The sequence below is a fragment of the Lonchura striata genome, chromosome 9, assembly GCF_046129695.1.
Source record: "Lonchura striata isolate bLonStr1 chromosome 9, bLonStr1.mat, whole genome shotgun sequence".
In the NCBI taxonomy this organism is placed as follows: domain Eukaryota; kingdom Metazoa; phylum Chordata; class Aves; order Passeriformes; family Estrildidae; genus Lonchura; species Lonchura striata.
In genome coordinates this window covers 19,847,235-19,864,491 of record NC_134611.1, presented here as the reverse complement: position 1 = coordinate 19,864,491, position 17,257 = coordinate 19,847,235, and the positions used below count along the sequence as shown (strand labels likewise).

At 39.8% G+C, this 17,257-nt stretch overlaps 1 long non-coding RNA gene across 1 annotated transcript; it reads right to left on the bottom strand.

Moving 5' to 3' along the window:
• Positions 1 to 1,426: 1,426 nt before the first annotated feature.
• Positions 1,427 to 14,745, bottom strand: LOC116183881 (uncharacterized). The gene is made up of 3 exons (XR_004148579.1): positions 14,707 to 14,745; positions 7,634 to 7,719; positions 1,427 to 1,532 (listed from the first exon to the last, which is right to left on the bottom strand). It is a non-coding gene; the product is annotated as an uncharacterized LOC116183881 (long non-coding RNA).
• Between the last annotated feature and the right edge of the window lie 2,512 nt (positions 14,746 to 17,257).

Sequence of the window (17,257 nt, the reverse complement as noted above, 5' to 3'; positions counted from 1 at the left end):
CAAAGCATATTTTAAAATTCATAGCCACCAAATGTGAGTGCATGACAGCAAGAATGGCTGCTTCTCTTTCATACTACACAGCGAACAGCCAGACTTTAAAGGCTTCATAATTAGGGACTTTACCAGATTGTAACAGAAGATGTATTTGCCTATTTTTGCTGTAAAGTCAATTATAAATATGCAAAATTCAATGTGTGAGTGACCAGGCCACACTTAGCAGACATAATAAGACTGCAGCCAATTAAAACAGAAAAAGGTTGAGTTCTCAGTTTTCTGCCCTGTGTGTTTCTGATGATGACACAACAACAGCTGTGAACTCCCAAAGTCATCCCAGAGAGGTGGGTCAGTCTAGCCCTGCCAAAATGAAGGATTTGCCCTAAAAGCCAGATGTTCTTGCCACAATTTTCCACATGGAACTGACAAAATGGTTGCTCAGCATACGTGAATCCTTATACCACCCAATCATTTCTTTACAAGAATATCAAATCCCTTGAAGATGCAGCATAAACAGAGAGGAGGACAAACAACTTTACAGCATTAATATCCTGAAATTTGTGTTTTTAATCTTTCTAACATGACTATCTGGGTATATTATTGTTAATGGAACACTTGAGAACTGTAATTGAAACAGTATATAAGTACTTTTTAAATTCTTCTTTTCATAATATAATCATTACGTGAGAAACACTAAATTAGACATTTGACTTTATTGATCTTTTCATGGACTGACAGTACAGGGAGTCATTTTCTGCCTAGGCTAATTAATTGATAGACTAATTCATTGATCAGGTTCTCCATAGCATAGTTGGTATTGACAAACACTGAATCTTTTTCCATCAGTTGTATTAGTTTGCACCAATTACTTTGTCTGTTTCACTTAAGCAATTACGATAGCTCAAAAGCAACAATCAGATTCTCAGCTGGTGTAAATCCGGCTCTCTCTCCTGAAGCCAGAGAGCTGTGCAGTTTCACTGAGTGGGTTTTTTTTGGCTTTTAAGATTTAACAGTGAGCTTTAAAGCACCCAAAACAACAACAAGGATATCTGAGGCAAAACCCCATCATGTTAGCTGGAACATGTTCATCATAGCAATGAATAGTAAACATGTTAAAGGCTTGTGTGCAGATGCATGACTTTGCTCAAAATTTATACATAGCCTTAGAATGCTATCAGGTGCAGAGTAAGGTACCTGGAGACACAAATAAGCATTTGGAGTAATATGAAAGTTAGATGCTCAATAAACTCACATTTTCCATACCTAGGTTATCTGTAATCCAGGTCCTAAGAATATCTTGCTTCAAAGCAGCCACTGCCTTCCAAGTACATGGAACATAGCCATTTCATTATATATGAAATCTCAGTTTAGACATCTGTGATTTTTAAAAAATATTCAACCTGCTCAAGGATTTTAGGAGAATGTAGTGGTTTCTGCAGGGCATTCTCACTTCTGGATCAGTGCTGAAAGAATGGATTCTGCTGCTTCATCTTGAGCAGAGCCAACAAAGACTGGATCACCAACATACTGCCAACATACTGAAAGGAAAAGGACCATATAGGAATTTAGTAACTTCTGTAAATTTTCAAAATAAAGACTGAGTAAAAATAAATAAATTGAACTGATGGTCCTCTGCATAGATTTTCCTTAACAATTATTTTTCAGGTAACCCGGGGAGTCACCAGAGTACATGGCTGTTACACAAGAAGGAGACGCTGTGGTGATTTTTCAGCTAATGATGAAGAAATTTGTTTCCTTTTAGAAACAGGCCATCTCTGTCAATTTGGCCAATGTTGAAAAATGTGAGTCAGTGTAAACTTTCCATTAATCTCTGGTCTGCTTCTCCTAGGGTATTATGGAAAAAATGGGCCCATGCAGGAAGTAGTCTTTGTGCTTTGAATCTACCTCCCAGCTCTGAATAATTCAGAATACATTGAATACAGACAGTAACTGTTAGTCCCTTCTTTTAAAGTCTCCAATCACTTTTTCTCATCTTTGCATGCAAAAATAGAAAATTATATACTCTCCAGAGACACCAGCAATAGCAAGAAGTCATCATCAAAACCAAGAAAATTTTGCTGAGGCAGTTTCCACACACTGCTCTAAACCCAATTACTTCCTGTGCTTGACATGCTCATGGAGGCTTCCACTTTGATGCAGGGAATAGGGTAAAATAAAGTGCACATTATTCATTAAAATGAGTGGTTTTTTCCTGCCATGATTAAAAAGAAACGCCTATGTGTGCCCTGTCAACGATATTTCCATTTGCCTCAAACCCATGTAGGTGCCAACATGCAGGTCATATTTGTAATTGCTTAACAAAGGGTGACCAGAGTACCACATCACAGTGAATGAACTGCACAGGGAAAAGGGGCATGTGCAGGCAGGAGCTGATCTGGAGAACAGCCATGGCAGGGTATGATCCTCCTAAAAGAATGCCTTGTGCCCTCCATGCAGCCACAGGGAGCGATTTGCAACACAATTCAATGACATGTAATTAAAATCGATAGAAAATTGACATTACAACCCCAAAACGAATTAAAGCACAAATTTAATCTCTGTTTCCTATTCTGGCTTTAGAAATGGAAGATTTGCAATGAAAATATACCATAAATAGGCTGATATGTATATATATACTGGGTATGTCTTAAGCAATCTATCTTTATGTTTAACAATTATGAAAAAACTGTTCTACCATCTTCTTTGCTGATTTTCAGTATAGAGTAATCTGGCCTGACTCTCATCACATGTCAGTTTTCAACAGATACCTTTACCATAGTGGGATTTTTTTATGATTGTCCTAACACTTGAATGACAGCATAATTTCATGCAAGATCAGAACTCTGCAATTTTCCATTTTAAATGTTCTGTTTTTCATAAAGAGTTGTAGAATATGCAAAAGCAGAATAAATCTAGCTATTCTCAAATTTTTCCCTTTTTGATATGCTATTTTCTGTAGTAGTTATATATGCTGCAGGGCAAAAAAATTATTTGAAATGTTATTAAACTAAATTTTTCTTACCTAAATTCTTGTTGTTGTGCCTCTGAATTCAATATTGTCAAACCTCTAAAACTGCAGAGCATCCAGGGAAAAGCCATGCTAATGGTGGTGATTTTTCCTTCTGGAAACATCCTCAGCTCACAACTTCATTTGACCCAGATGCACACTGTTTTTGTTTACATGTGAGATCAGGGGCCTTCCATTTATTAGCCAGTTTATTTTAGCCAGTTTATTTTTTGCAGAATTGGGAATCTAGAACATTGAGGCTGATATGGCTTTTAGTTACCAGTGACTGGGTTCTCCAGTGACTCATGTGGTCAGGACAGATACACTGACCTTGGCATTGTCAGCATGAACAGAACTGATCTCCAGCTCCCTGAATTCTTCCAGACCAATGTTCTACTGCTGTTTGTCCTGGGTGAAGTCTCGCAGAGCTTCCAGCATTCTCAAACTGGTCTGTCTCACCTTGAGAACTACTGAAAATGATACTTTCACAGATAGATAGTAAAGTCTGCTTTATGTCAGATACAGCATTTTTTGCAAGTGTGGCATTATTACAAATAAGCTTGTCTGTGCATTTTGAGTCCATCAACTGTGGTATTTCAGACACTACTTAATTTAATTTTTCTTTTAATTAAACAAAACCAGAACTGGTTTTTTTTGACAAATCATGACAACTGATGGGGTTCTGAGTAACTTGATCTAGTGGGGCAGGGGGTCTGGGATTAATTGATCTTTAAGGTCCCTTCCAACCTAAGTCATGCTATGGCTTAATATCTGCAAAAAAGATTGTTATTTCCCACTCCAAACACAATGGGCAGACTCTTCTGTATTGTTCATGCTATGATCTCTTAGCTCGTTTGAAACATCTGCTCTTGGCCCAGGTCAGAGTTAAGGCACGGGTGATGTATGGTGATTGTCTCTGTATCTCTAAGATGTCACCTCCTGGCATGGACAGAAATGGCATCCACCTGTGGCACCACACTTGCAAACCCCTGGTCATGGAAACTGATCCTTGACAGTACCTGGATTGCCCTACAGCAGGTATTTGGGTATACAGGATTGTGCTGCTGCTGCCACGCAAGAAACAACTCCACTCTGCTGTGTTGGAGATAGCCTGGGGGGCAGAAGACAGCTCTGCTCCTTTGCCCTCCACCACCCTCTGGGGCAGGGCTGGGCTGCCACCTTGCCCCAAGCCCTGTTCTTGGGGTGACAACACTCAGGTTAGCCAGCCCTGCTGAGCAGCTTTCAGCCACTCTTGGCAGACACACACGGTGTCTGCAACTCGGCATTTAGCCCATGGCTGTGAAGTGCAATAGTCTAAGATTTACAAAGTGTCCTACAGAGGACTGGGTGACTTAGTATCTAGTTATTATCTTAGTATCTAGTTATTCTGCCATGTCTTTGTTCAAAATCTCTACAGAATGAGCTAATTTTCATTCACAGCAGGAATGAAACTCCTTCCCCTTACCCCAAGGAAATCTTAGGGTCCAGCTTCATTTCATGCTCCTCAGTTACAATCATGGGCAACAGAAACTGGCTTCCCCCCTTTTTTCTTCTTCTCTGCATAATTTCAAAATACTAAATTTTCCTACAAACCAATAAATTACCTATAGAATCTGACATGAAACCAAACTAGTTAATTTCCAATTCCTGATTATAAAGGTTTACTACCAGTTGTTTCAGCAGAAATCACAGGCCACCAAAACCCCCAAATGTTTATTTAAATGAATTATATCTCAACATATTACAGTCCTCATGTTTCAAAACTATGCTCAGAAGCTGCCAGAAAAGCAACATGATTTAAATGTTTTATTTACTATTGCAGTTTTCACCAGGAAAGTTCATTCTGTCTTCAGAGTGACAGTAAGAAACAATTACTGAAAAAGGCACACAGTTCTCTAATTTAGTTTTCAATAGTTGATGAATGAAATGGGAAGTGTTGACCACACTAGGTCACAGAAAAGTCATTTTGTAGGACTTCTGTTCCCCTCTGACAAGTAATGCAGCAAACAAGAATGGTTCTACACAATGTCTGTTCATGCAAAACTTGGTTTCTTATTATCATTGAACACAGCAGAAATCTGCCTCCTCAGTCTGAGCAACTGTTTCTCAATCAATAATTAAGTAACTTTAAGGTCTAGATCTATACAAGGATATTGATATTTTCACTGAAAATGAATCAATATGAACAGGGTAAAGCATCTGAGTAAGCCTTTTTAATGGCTGTGTTTTGGCTGTGAGAAGTAAATTAATTGATTAAAAGAATGACAAATATTGGACAACCAAAGTAAATCTTTTCACACTTCCACTAACCTTTTAAGTAACTCATTTAAATTCTTTTCTTTGTTTCCATCTTTTTTCCAACTTTGTGTTGTTTTAATAGAATTTACAGGCCTTCCTGTGAGTATGTAATGCTAGTTATGTCTTAATTTTACATTAATAAGTAAAGGTCAGATAAATTGTAGGAAAGGAGAAGACCAAGCTGAGACTTATGGAATGAAGGGCATTTTGTGGCTGATAGACTGTAAGGGATCCTGCTGAAAAGTGAGAGAAAGGAGATCTACTGGAAGAATGTAATGGAAATATCTAGAGATATCTTGCACAAGGTCTGTTCCCACCCTATGCCTGCATCTATAGGGCAAGTGTGAGACCCTTCTGCCCACTTCCTAACAGAACCTCAGCCTCCAGCTGCAATGCTGAATTTGGAAGGTGTGTTGAGTGCAGCTTAGGTCCCCTTGCATTTTGACTTTCTTAAATCTATTTATGCTCACTCGGTAATATATGACACTGTGCTTAAGGGCAAGACCCTGTGCTGCACCTTTGCTCTGCCACCTGGGCAGTCCCCATCTCTTTTTGCCTGCTGCTGAAGGCCAATGCACATTTGCACATCTCCACACTGCCAGGTGGCTGGAAGCACAGGGATCACTCCTTCCTGTGCTCCACAGCTGGGCCAAGCAGCTGAAGTTGCTGGGGCAGCCAAAAGCACAGAGGCAGATTGCTGAGTACTTGCAACAGCAGTAGTTACCACAGTAGAAATTGTACTGGTGATATGTCTTGGTGTCTTGGTATGAGCAAAGTGCAGAGCTGCTCCAAGCACATCAGCTCAGCTCAGCAGGCCGTTCATGCTGCAAGGAGCCCTTCTGATGTGCTCTGCTCTGGTGGGACAGCCCTGGCATCCCTGCTGAGCCCTAAGGGCAGCCTGAGCCCAGCCTGAGCTCAGAGTTTTAACGTCCCATGTCCTCTCTGAAGCAGGGAACAACTACACCCTCTTGGGGACCATCTCGGGCCTCTTTCATGTTTGACCCTGGCACTGCAATGGCAGCTGAAATGCTGGATGGAGGCACAGGAAAATGTGCTGGATGGTGCTCCAAGAGGAGGTTTGCTTCTAAGCAGGGAGATCTGTGACATGGTATAAGACGAGGGTGAAGGGCAGCTGGATCCCCTTGCTGTCACGAATCAGCAAAAAAGAATGAGTAGGACTAGATGTAAAAAACACTTTCAGGGCATGAAATAAAAAGTATTGCCCTGGATTCTATCTATATGCTCATAGACTTGCCTCCATGGGAGTTTGCTGATCATCTGTTATGGCCTTCTAAGCTATATGCAGTTCTTTCTCACCACCTGTCATCCTGTGTATGAACGGTATCAGTGATGACAAATGAATTATCTCGTCATTTTCCCTGGGATTTTTTTTTAATGGAGAACAGAAAATAGCATAGTATGAATAAAGAAAACAATTTTTGTAGTTACTGTAAAATTCATTAAAACAATGCTTTTTTCACTGTACTTCAAACATGGTTCTCAGAGTTTATAAACAGCTTTGGTTTTAGTCAAATGAAATACTGTGCAGCAATACTTTAACTCTCTTTTTTCAGATTATCAGTTATTTCAAGCAAGTGTTAAAATCTCCATCGCTGGCAAAATGAATTATGTTTTGTTTGCCAAATTTGCACCAACATGCCCATCAAACTGGGCTGGAAAAGACTCTTTAACAGTGCAGCATAGGTGCTGCTGCTTGTGACTGTAAATGCACCTGAATCTAAATTTTGCAGCTATGGGGAACTCTTGCTCTGCAAGAGGTTTTTATTTGCAGACAGAGTTTCAAAATAGTTTGTCACATTACAGTATCCTTTCTTCTAAGTTCTGTTAATTAGTATGCTTGCTTCTCCCAGACATTACTTCTATTTGATAAATGTGGATCATCCTTCTTTTTTTTGTCTACTGTCATTTATATGGCTTTCAAAATACTCTGTAAATTACAGCTACATAATAAAGGCTGGAATACAATAAGCAGAGTTCATCCTGTTTGGGGGAAGTAAGGTGCTTAATTTATCCCCTCATCTTGCTTTAGGCCTCATTCTGTGATGAGAACAAGTTTCCTCCATCATTTGTCAATATGCAATGAGACACTGGCACAAAGTCCTGATACATTAATAGTTTCACAAAGTATTTGGGAGAGCTACAATGACCAATCACAAACATTTTCCTCTTTGTAAGCAATACAGGTTGGTTCATTTATAGGATGTGGGAAGAGTATTCTAGAAAGACAGATCTGCCTATAAACGAGGAAGAGCAAGTTTGAATAAGATCACTTACACAGACTGGTGTTAGTGCTTGCTGTAGGAATATACTTACTTTCAGTAGTCTGTAATGGGGAAAAAAAGGCGACATTAGGACATCTTATATAGAGAGAGACCTCAAAATCTTCATTTCTGTCTAACCTAAAGAAATGGACAAGATAATGCATCACATAAATTTTACTGATGAGTGTCAAGACTTTGATACAGCCCAAACCCATAGAAAGCACTGTAAACAATATCAATCTTCCTAAAGGCAACACTGAGACAAAAATAGTATTACCATATCCAAGGATGGAGACAGAATATGTGCTAAATAACATAGAAAAGCCATCCCAACACAATTTTAGTGGGGAATCAAAACTTTCTTAACCACCTTTTTTTTTTTTTCCTCAGGGTCTCTAAAGGAAATAAATTCATCATTTATACACCTAAATAGTATTTGGTGAGAGTGAGTGTGCTGGCAGTCTGGAAAAAGAGGAAGACAGTTTGGGATGGCAGCTGACCTGAGAAGGAGCTGCACATGACCAGTGCCTCTCAGGGCAAAAAAAAACCCCTCAGCCATATCCAGGACAGTCTCCACTGACCATCAGTGGCAAACTGTGTATTCTTCATTCTCTTTTGTCTCATGGTTCTTAGACATTGCAATAAAAGCCCACCAGTTCAGAATACCTAGCAATGCCTCATTTTTGCTTAAAGTAATAACCAAGAAATCCAGTCAGGCAAAGACAGTGTTCCTGAAATCACAGGTGACTCTCCAAGTATCTAACCTAAGCCTACTGTCTTTCAGTTTAGAACCATTCCTCCTGATCCTGTCACTACATGCTCCTGCAAAAAGTCCCTCTCCATCTTTCCTGTAGGCCTCCATCAGGTATTGGAAGGCTGGAATAGGTCACCCCAAAGCCACCCCTTTTCCAGGCTGAACAATCCCAATTCTCTCAGCCTTTCCTTGTAGGAGAGGTGCTCTGGCCCTCTAACCATCTTGGTGGCCTCCTTTGCACTCATTCTAACAGGTCAGTGTCCTCCCTGTTCTGGGCACCCCAGAGCTGTGTGGGGTCTCACCAGAGCCGAGGGGCAGAGTCCCCCCCTCTCCTGCTGCCCACGGCACTCTGGATGCAGCCCAGGCCACGGCGGTCTCTGGGCTGCCAGTGCACATTGCTGGCTCGTGTCCAGCCTGATTCCACCAGCATCCTTGGCACTTCTCAGCAGGGCTGCTCTCTCTGTCCATCCCCCACCTGTGTGTCACCAGGGGCTGGTGCAGCGCCTCGCACTTGCTCTTGTTAAACCACGTGAGATTCCCATGGCCCATCTCTCAAGCTTGTCCAGGTCCTGCTGGATGTCAGCCTGTCCTTCAGGTGTGTCACCAGCACCACTCAGCTTGGTGTCATGTGTGAATTCCTGGAGGGTATACTCAAGCCCACTGTCTATGTCACTAGTGAAGATATTAAATAACACTGGTCCCAGTACTGACTCCTGAGGGACCCCACTTGTCACTGATGTCCATCAGGGCTCTGAGCTGTAGATTATGACCCTCTGGGTGTCACCATACTACTCTCTGGAAATTTGCTTACAAAGAATTGTTGAAGAGTCTTGGACCTAAATGTAACCTGAGGAATGTAAAGAAATACAAATATTAAAGTCAGGGAAGAAATGTTGTGTTGCCTGTGAGAAAAAAATGAGGTGGGAGTACCAGTCTACCATTAAATTTCTTCTGTAATCATATCTGAGCTTATTTGTAATCATAGCATGGGCAGACATAAAAACATTTCCCTTTTTCAAGAAAATAAAGGACACACCCCACTGTGGCAGACCCTGATGGGGGTTTTATTTCATCTAGATTACATAGTACCTCCTTGATTCATTTGTGTGTGAAACTCCCACCAGTGTAGAATATGGAATGACAAAGTGATTTACTTGGGGAAGTATAAGACAAGAATTTACCAAAAGTTTTGAAATAAACAAAGCTCTTCCTTAGAAGACAGAACACAGAAGAGAGCTGTGTATTTCGAAGAGTAAAATCAGGAGCATTACAAAACTTTTCCCTTCTTTTAAGATTGCAGACAGTTTCATGTCTATAGACTGTACATAGTCTCCAGATGTTCTCAGAGACTTTGTTTTGCTTTTCCCGTCTGTGTGGGCTCCAGCCTTGATGTCTTTTGGAAAGAAGGGCAAAACTTTTTCTGTATTTTAGTAGTGCAGAACTAGTGCACAGCTTTTACACCAGCCTTTCTGAGATAAAACCTCTACTAAACCTCTACACTTGCACAGAATAAATTATTTTCCAATGTATTAAATACAGCTCTGAGTTTGTGGCACAGATTTCGGACTAACATGCTGTTTGATTTCTCTTTACATGACTAGATCCATGAAGTGTGCATGTGTGTCCATGTGTCCCCTCTTGTACCCATTTCTATTGCATTTTGCATTTCTGTCAATATAGCCTCCAATATTTGAATCCACTGATAGAACAGATGCAGTAATTGCAAACAGCTGTAAAGTATTACTCATCTTGCTAATCAAAATGACTTTCTGCTAAATAAACCATGAAAAAAGCTTTTCTACCATCAGTGAAGTGGAGTGGAAATGATACAGGCTGTAAAGAGTCTACCATGGAAGTAAAATCAACAGATCAAGTGTTCCTACAACAATGACTCCACGTGTTAATGCACATTTCAAAAATTGTTATAGAAATTTCTCTATGTTTAGGAAAATGAATTTGTGTAACAACACAAATATTCCTCCAGGTATTTTACATGACACCACCAGATACACAGAGCCTTGAAGCTTTATGCTTTCTCAAGGTTCATAATCCAAGGGGAGATAATTGACCCATATGGTATTTCTAGATGTTCATTACATGCTATACTATCTTATTCAAAGAACCACCAAAACTCAGAGTACTATATATAGACATAAACATTACAAAGGGACTGTTTCTGAGCCTCTAGGAAGTATGGAAGAGGCTGGTTTGGGAAAAAAAAGTCACTGCTATGTAAAACTCTTGACTGAGAAGTTTAGTCTTTCATTAGTCTGTCCCCTAATGAAAAAGCTCCTTTTCTAGCTCATTGTACTTCAGTTATCCTATTTTCAAAGTCATATTCTTTAATTCTTAAAAATGCTATTAGAAAAGATATCATCTCTGGTTATATACTCTTCCTCTATTCCCTTATGCCACTTAAGCACTTATTGCTGTGGGCCACTCCAGTATAAAACACTCCAGAGGAAACAACTTAGCCCTGAGTTATTTCTCTCACTTCTTTGGGTCACAGTGAATTAGGAAGTAAGCAATCTTCTCCCACAGCTTTCTGGTACCATAAATGATTTGCTGGGAACCTCAGCTCTTCCATTATGAAATGTAACTAGAAGTTAAAAGGCATATAAATTACAGATGTGCTAATTTTGTGAAGCATGATGAACTTCCTACTACCAAGTTTATATATCTGCAGAGAAGGGAAGAAGAGGGAAGATTAAATGAGATACATATCTGATTATAACACAGGAACAAAAATAGTAAGTCTACTTTCTCTCTGAAATACTTTATGTTTTCCATGCTGGATGCAATCTCCTCCAAAGGAACTCAGCAAGTTCTCTAGATCAGTTGCCTTTCTGCCCCAGTTTTTCCTGGTTTTCCTTCCTTGCATCTTTTTTCTTTGCCTTCAGTTTTTTTCTATGCTCACAGTTATCTATGGACATTCAGTGCCATGGCTGCAGCAGCATGGCCCAGTCACATCCAAGAAACCCCAGGAGAAGCTCTGCACAGCTACAAACCACAGCATCTCTGCCACAGACAAAAGTGACCACAACAAGAGAGCCCGAGGCCACTGTCTAGGCTAACATAATCTACAGGGTGACAATAATCCTTACTATTAAAAGGGTCATTGTAAGACCATGATATAATTAAGTGATTTCTCCCATGATAAAGTGATTTCTCCTCTCTTCTTGAGGATGAGAGAAAGCATCAGAAGAACTGCTTAGAAAGTCTTGACCAAATCACTCTGACATATTAATTTATCCTTCTTTGCTCACTTTCCACACAGCTGTTTGATTTTTGAGCAAGGAATGAAAATGGAGAAACAGGCACTGTTTTATGAAAAGCAGCATCCTTCTGATAAAGCACATAGTGTACAGTGGACATTAAGGTGTGTCAGAAGCAGTGAACCCAGGCCCAGACACCTCCACGTTTTCAGCTCCTTTCCAACCATTGGCAGAAGCATGCACAGTCTTCACTTACCCATCAACATTTCCAGCCTACTTGAGGTCGCACCAGTTGCAGTTTTCTCAGCTAATGACTGCATCTTCCCACAGCTATTCATAGTATCAGTATGCCTGCTTTACAAGTAAACACAAGGCTACAGAGACCTTTCTGGGTGAGTGAACTGAATTGTGGTCATCATACAATCCCTCTCAAACAACTGAAGATGCACCTTAAATACGTTAACTGTGCTTGTCCTTGATACCCCAGATGGAGGCTGTCCCAGAGACATTAATGTCCAGGTGCATCCTTCCCATTCCAAGCCTACCCATTCTTTCTTTAGTCTAAGACAACAAGACTTAGAATTGTATGGCTTATTTTTGCAGGCAGCAATGCAGCAGAGCTGAGCCAGAATCTGTCTCTCAAGATGCAGCAGGTTTCAGAGCTTTTTATCATCTGCCCTCACATAGGTTTTCAAAAAAGACATGCACAACTCTCAGATGTCAGCACATAGTTTCTACGACAATGTGCAGCAGTGTGGGGTAGACAATTTCTTTTACCAATTTCTCTCCATCTACGACTCTCAAAATAGGCACGATGGTCCTTTTCTTTTCTCTGCCCATTAAATTATATATCTTTCACTCTACAGTCAATAAACTGACTCACATTATTCTGAAAAAAAAAATGGAAATTCCAGTTCTCACTCCTTACAGTTCCTTTCATGATTATATGCCCATCATAGGCTAAATCCAGCAATTTCCTTCCTCAGAGTTTGAGTTCTTCTACCAGAAGTTTTCAAGATGTAATGTACACCTTGAAGTGTGAGAACTGAATGACTAAACTCCAACCATGGAGAACTGTGAGATGGTATTTCTAAGACAGGCTAAAAAAGCAGGAGTGGAGCTTGTTCCTGGGACAGAAATGGGGAACAGCAAAAGGAAAGGAATTTCTGGGGAAATATTTCCTTTGGGAAAAAAAAACCCTGAAAGCTATAACACATTGCAAAGTACTTTTGTCTCCTCTTATTGACTTACTCCTTGTCTCCATCGTATTGATAGCCCAAAACAAATGGTAAGAAATATAGAGACAGTCAGCCCGAGACTGTGATGGTCTTCATTTAGGAGGAGCTCCCCTGCTGTGGGAAAAACCTGAGAACTTCCCTGAACTGAAGAAGCAGAAAACTCTACATATTGCCAGTGTGGCACCCATGAAAAAAAGATTCCACAGTATGCCCTTGACAGTCCATTAGCAATATTTGGACTCATTACCAGTGAGACGTATTTCACGTGAAAGAGCCACTTGGGCAGAAGGGGCACTTGAGGTAATTAAGAATCTATTTACATTTTATAGAGCCATTGATGCCCTTATGTCCAAGGAACCCATATTAAAAGTGTGCTCAGGGTATTTTCCTATCAATAAATATTAAAATGGTTAATCTGCACTTGGTCTGCTAGCTGCCTGCCATGGCTGCAAGCTGTTAGCAAGCAGTAAAAAGGAGACAAAAGAATGTGTCAGATCAGAAACCAATCTTACAATCTATTTCTCTTTTCTGGGTAAGTTTCCATTTATTATGTGGTACACTCTCTTACTTTCATGAATGTAATATAGAATATAAAAAACTGAAAACATCTCAAAACTGTAAGAAATAAAATGAGCTCTTGATTTAAATACACTCAGCTAAAAAAAATTAGCTTGGAGTGATCTTTTATTCATTCAGTTCTCAAACACTTCCCTATCCTTCTGAAATAATCTTTAAGTGCAGAACAGATCCAATCTTATGTGTCCATTTAAGTTCTGCTGGTGCCTTTTCTAATTCTGGGTTGTCTCAGAGTGCTCTTGCTAGACACAAGCCCAGGAACAATAAACAGCAATCTAAACTCATCACAAAATCACCTTAAGAAATGCAGAAAGTAACAGGAATTAATCAGCTGAACAGGCAGTCTTCCATTGCAACCCTTGTTATTTAGACAAGTGCAGCTAATATACATAATGTAGCCATAAATAATTAAGTAAAATAAATTACAGCCCAACAAAGTCCACATTAAACAAGACAGGCCTCTCTGAAAGTCATGCGGGACTTACTATGTGAAGATCAGAGTGAAAAATGAAAGAGCATGGCTCACATGATCTGTCTGTTGCTCTAATTTTTAAAGATGATACCTAATCATTGTAGAAACTCTTGCTTAAGAGACCTTGACCATACCAGAGCTGATCTCAGTCATAAAAGGGCATGAAAATGAAAAATTATAAAGAAATGAACATGTACATTTTGCATCATGCGCTTATTGTCATGACTCACAAACCCAACAGAAAGAAGAAACTCCACCTAGAGCTGTAAATTCTGGTCAGCTCAATTATTTCTCATGTTGAAGCCTGACTTAAGTTATTCAGAGCAGAGAAAGGTAGATCCCTGATGCACCCTTCCACAGTGCTGGACAAGGTGAAAATAATAAATTGGTCATTGGGAAACAGTGGATAAGAAACAGCATATTTCATATTCTCCTCTCATAGCTGCCTCTTGATGGCAGTAAATGGTTTTGCCATAGCTGTCATAGCTCAGCAGAGAAGTCTTGCAGGCAAAGGAGAGTCTATTTCCACTCCCTGTAACATCACCTTCTTTCCATGGCAGCTGATGTCCCACACCCTCCTGGCTCACAAGCTGCAACAAACAGCTCTATAATTTGTCAGTTTTTAAAGACTACTGGGAGCCTTTTGCTGAAAACCATCAGGCCACATTGACCTAGACCTATGGGAAGTCAATAGTTAGGAAATCACTCTGTTTTCCCCAGATAATTACACTGGGTCCCAGGAGTGGAGATGTGGCATTTCCAGTACATCAGAGTGCCTTTCAGGAGAATTGCATCAGGTTTTGATGTTGCTGAGTGTTTGCTTCTCTCCTAAGCACTTGATAATCTTCAAAAAAAAAAAAAAAAAAATACCTTTTGATGCTCCCATTTCTATTAAAAGAACTCAGCAACATCTCCATTTCCCTATCCAGAATAGGCTTTGTGGCCAATGGAGTGGAGGAGTCAATGTTAGAAGACTTCTCTTTTTCCACAGAAAGATCTGATTCTCACTTCCTATAGGTTTGGGCTTTTTAATTTTGATTAGTCTGTTGCAAAGAGTCTGTGGCTTGATCCCCAGAAGTGCAGCTCTTACTAATGTCCAGGCAATCGTGAGCCTTGATATCTCAGTCTTGAAAAGGACCTGATGCAGAGAGAAAAGAAATAATGATTATGCAACTGCCTTCTAAATGTAGAAGCTATTGCCCAAAAGCAGAGTTATGGTGCCTGCCTGGACTGCTGCCCAGCTTATTTCCTGGCTGGTTGGACAGAACAACAGAATTTGCACAATGAGCATGGTGTTTTGGGAAGATTTTCAGTCCAAGTAAGTGATCTTGCACAAATAACAAATGTCTGATGATAATTCAAGACTGCACTGAGCCCCGTAGCTGCAGCCAATGGTGAGAGGCAATACACAGCTAACTCACCCCCAGCAAGAGGGTGAAATAACATTTCTGAACACACATTCAGTTATCCCATTCTAGACAGATGCTGAGATAAATTTGTTTATGTATCTGTAAGTTTTGCTGATTAGCAAGGTTGCATGGATGCACAGGAACCTGCCTTTCTCTAGTCAAAATCCTGGCACCTTCCACAGCTCCTGAAGTGCTGCCCACTCTGTGGCAATGGGGAGTAGGAAGGATTCCATATTACACACATACACCATGTGCATCATGAGCCCTGCACTTGGGATTGAATGAGGAGTTTCCCCAAAGTTTAACTGAAGGACCCCTTCAGGACTCTGCACCCACTGCTTGCACAAAGCACGGTAAGATCAATACCCTGTCCAGAGCTTTACAGGTCATGACAGTGGATATTGCAAATTACTAACAAAAGAACAGTTATTCTGAAGGCTGGAGACTGTTTGTCAAGGGGTAGTAATGAATGGGAACTGAAGGTATCAAATAAAATGAATCAGACTGGGAGAGGACTAGTGGGTGCGGGAGACATTTTTAGTAGGGGTATCTGGATACAGGAATAACTCTTGCTATGGATTCTGAAACAGATTATTCTAGCTAATAATTCGTATAATGGCATGAGTGAAGATTCTTACAGAATGCATTTTTCTAAGTACAGTAAAACTGCCAGGCTATCTGCCAGAATTTATTTCTGATTTGTTTTGAGGCTCAAGGAAACCTACCAACCAGATTCAAGACATAGCTCTATCAAAAGAGATTTACATTACTCATAAACATTTCAATTATACACATCAGGCAGAACTGTAAGACCTTATGAGAGGTCTATAAATTGTAAGATATGCATAGATAAATCAGATAATATGTGGCAAACAAGGCATACAGCAGCAACATTAGCTTGCATATCAGAATCTTATAAAGCAGATGCAATTAAGAGACAAGACAAAGAAATAAATATCTTCTGAACCTTTCAAAAGGCCAACCACATTATTTTAACATTGTTTAACAGTAACACTTAATAAAGGGAACATCATGATTGTGTGAACTAAATTTTCAGTCATAATGAATGCTACAAACTTAACCTCCCAAGTTTAAATAGGGTACAATGCCTTGGGAGAGATGCAAGAGAAATTATTTGATAAAGGTGACGGTTTTTCACACCTGAAAATAATGTTTTTCTACCAGGCTCTCTTGATCAACAGTGTGTAGCCACACATTAAAGATAAAATCTCAAGACTTACAGTGTATACTTGTCACTACTTGCATAACTTAGTAGGGAGAGAGGATCACAGAGATTTTGAACATAATTTCCTACACTACAGGAGATTAAATAGACTACATTTGAAAAAGGCAAGAAGCAACTCCAGCACCTGGATAGCAGAAAGTAAACTTCAACCAGTTTCTCCATCATTTATTCAAGATATATAGTCTTGTCTCCTATAAAATTTAGGCATAAGCATCCTGTGCAGCAGGGATGTGTATTTGATTTAAACAATTAATTGCACAGGAGTGGATTTCTGTTGCGGCTTTCCTGGCACAAACTAAAATCATTACATAAATCAGCTGGAGAGTGGCAATTTTACCTATATAAAGATTGATCGAACATTCACAGCTAGAGTTTGTTCTGTTCCCCATACTCATCAATATAGAAGCAGCTGGCATCTGAAAGCTTTTCTGGGGTAAAGGCAATACTAAAGAGCATGCTGGAAGAAAACAATCACCACATCAGAGATATTCCCCAGATCATTGTTCTGTGCTACAGCTCCTTCTTCATCTATAATGCTTTCTCTGATTGCTATTAATTTCCTTATTTAATGAATATTGTGATGAATGCAATGCACTTAAAGATGCATTGAGGGTTTTTTTATTTTTTAAATGTATATTTACCACTATATATCCTGAGAGGGAATATTAGCAGCTCTATTAAGTGATGATCTCGTTACCATGATAAATGTGTATTCAGTGATACATTTAATGCGAAACCCAGTGTACATAACTCACCAACAAAACTA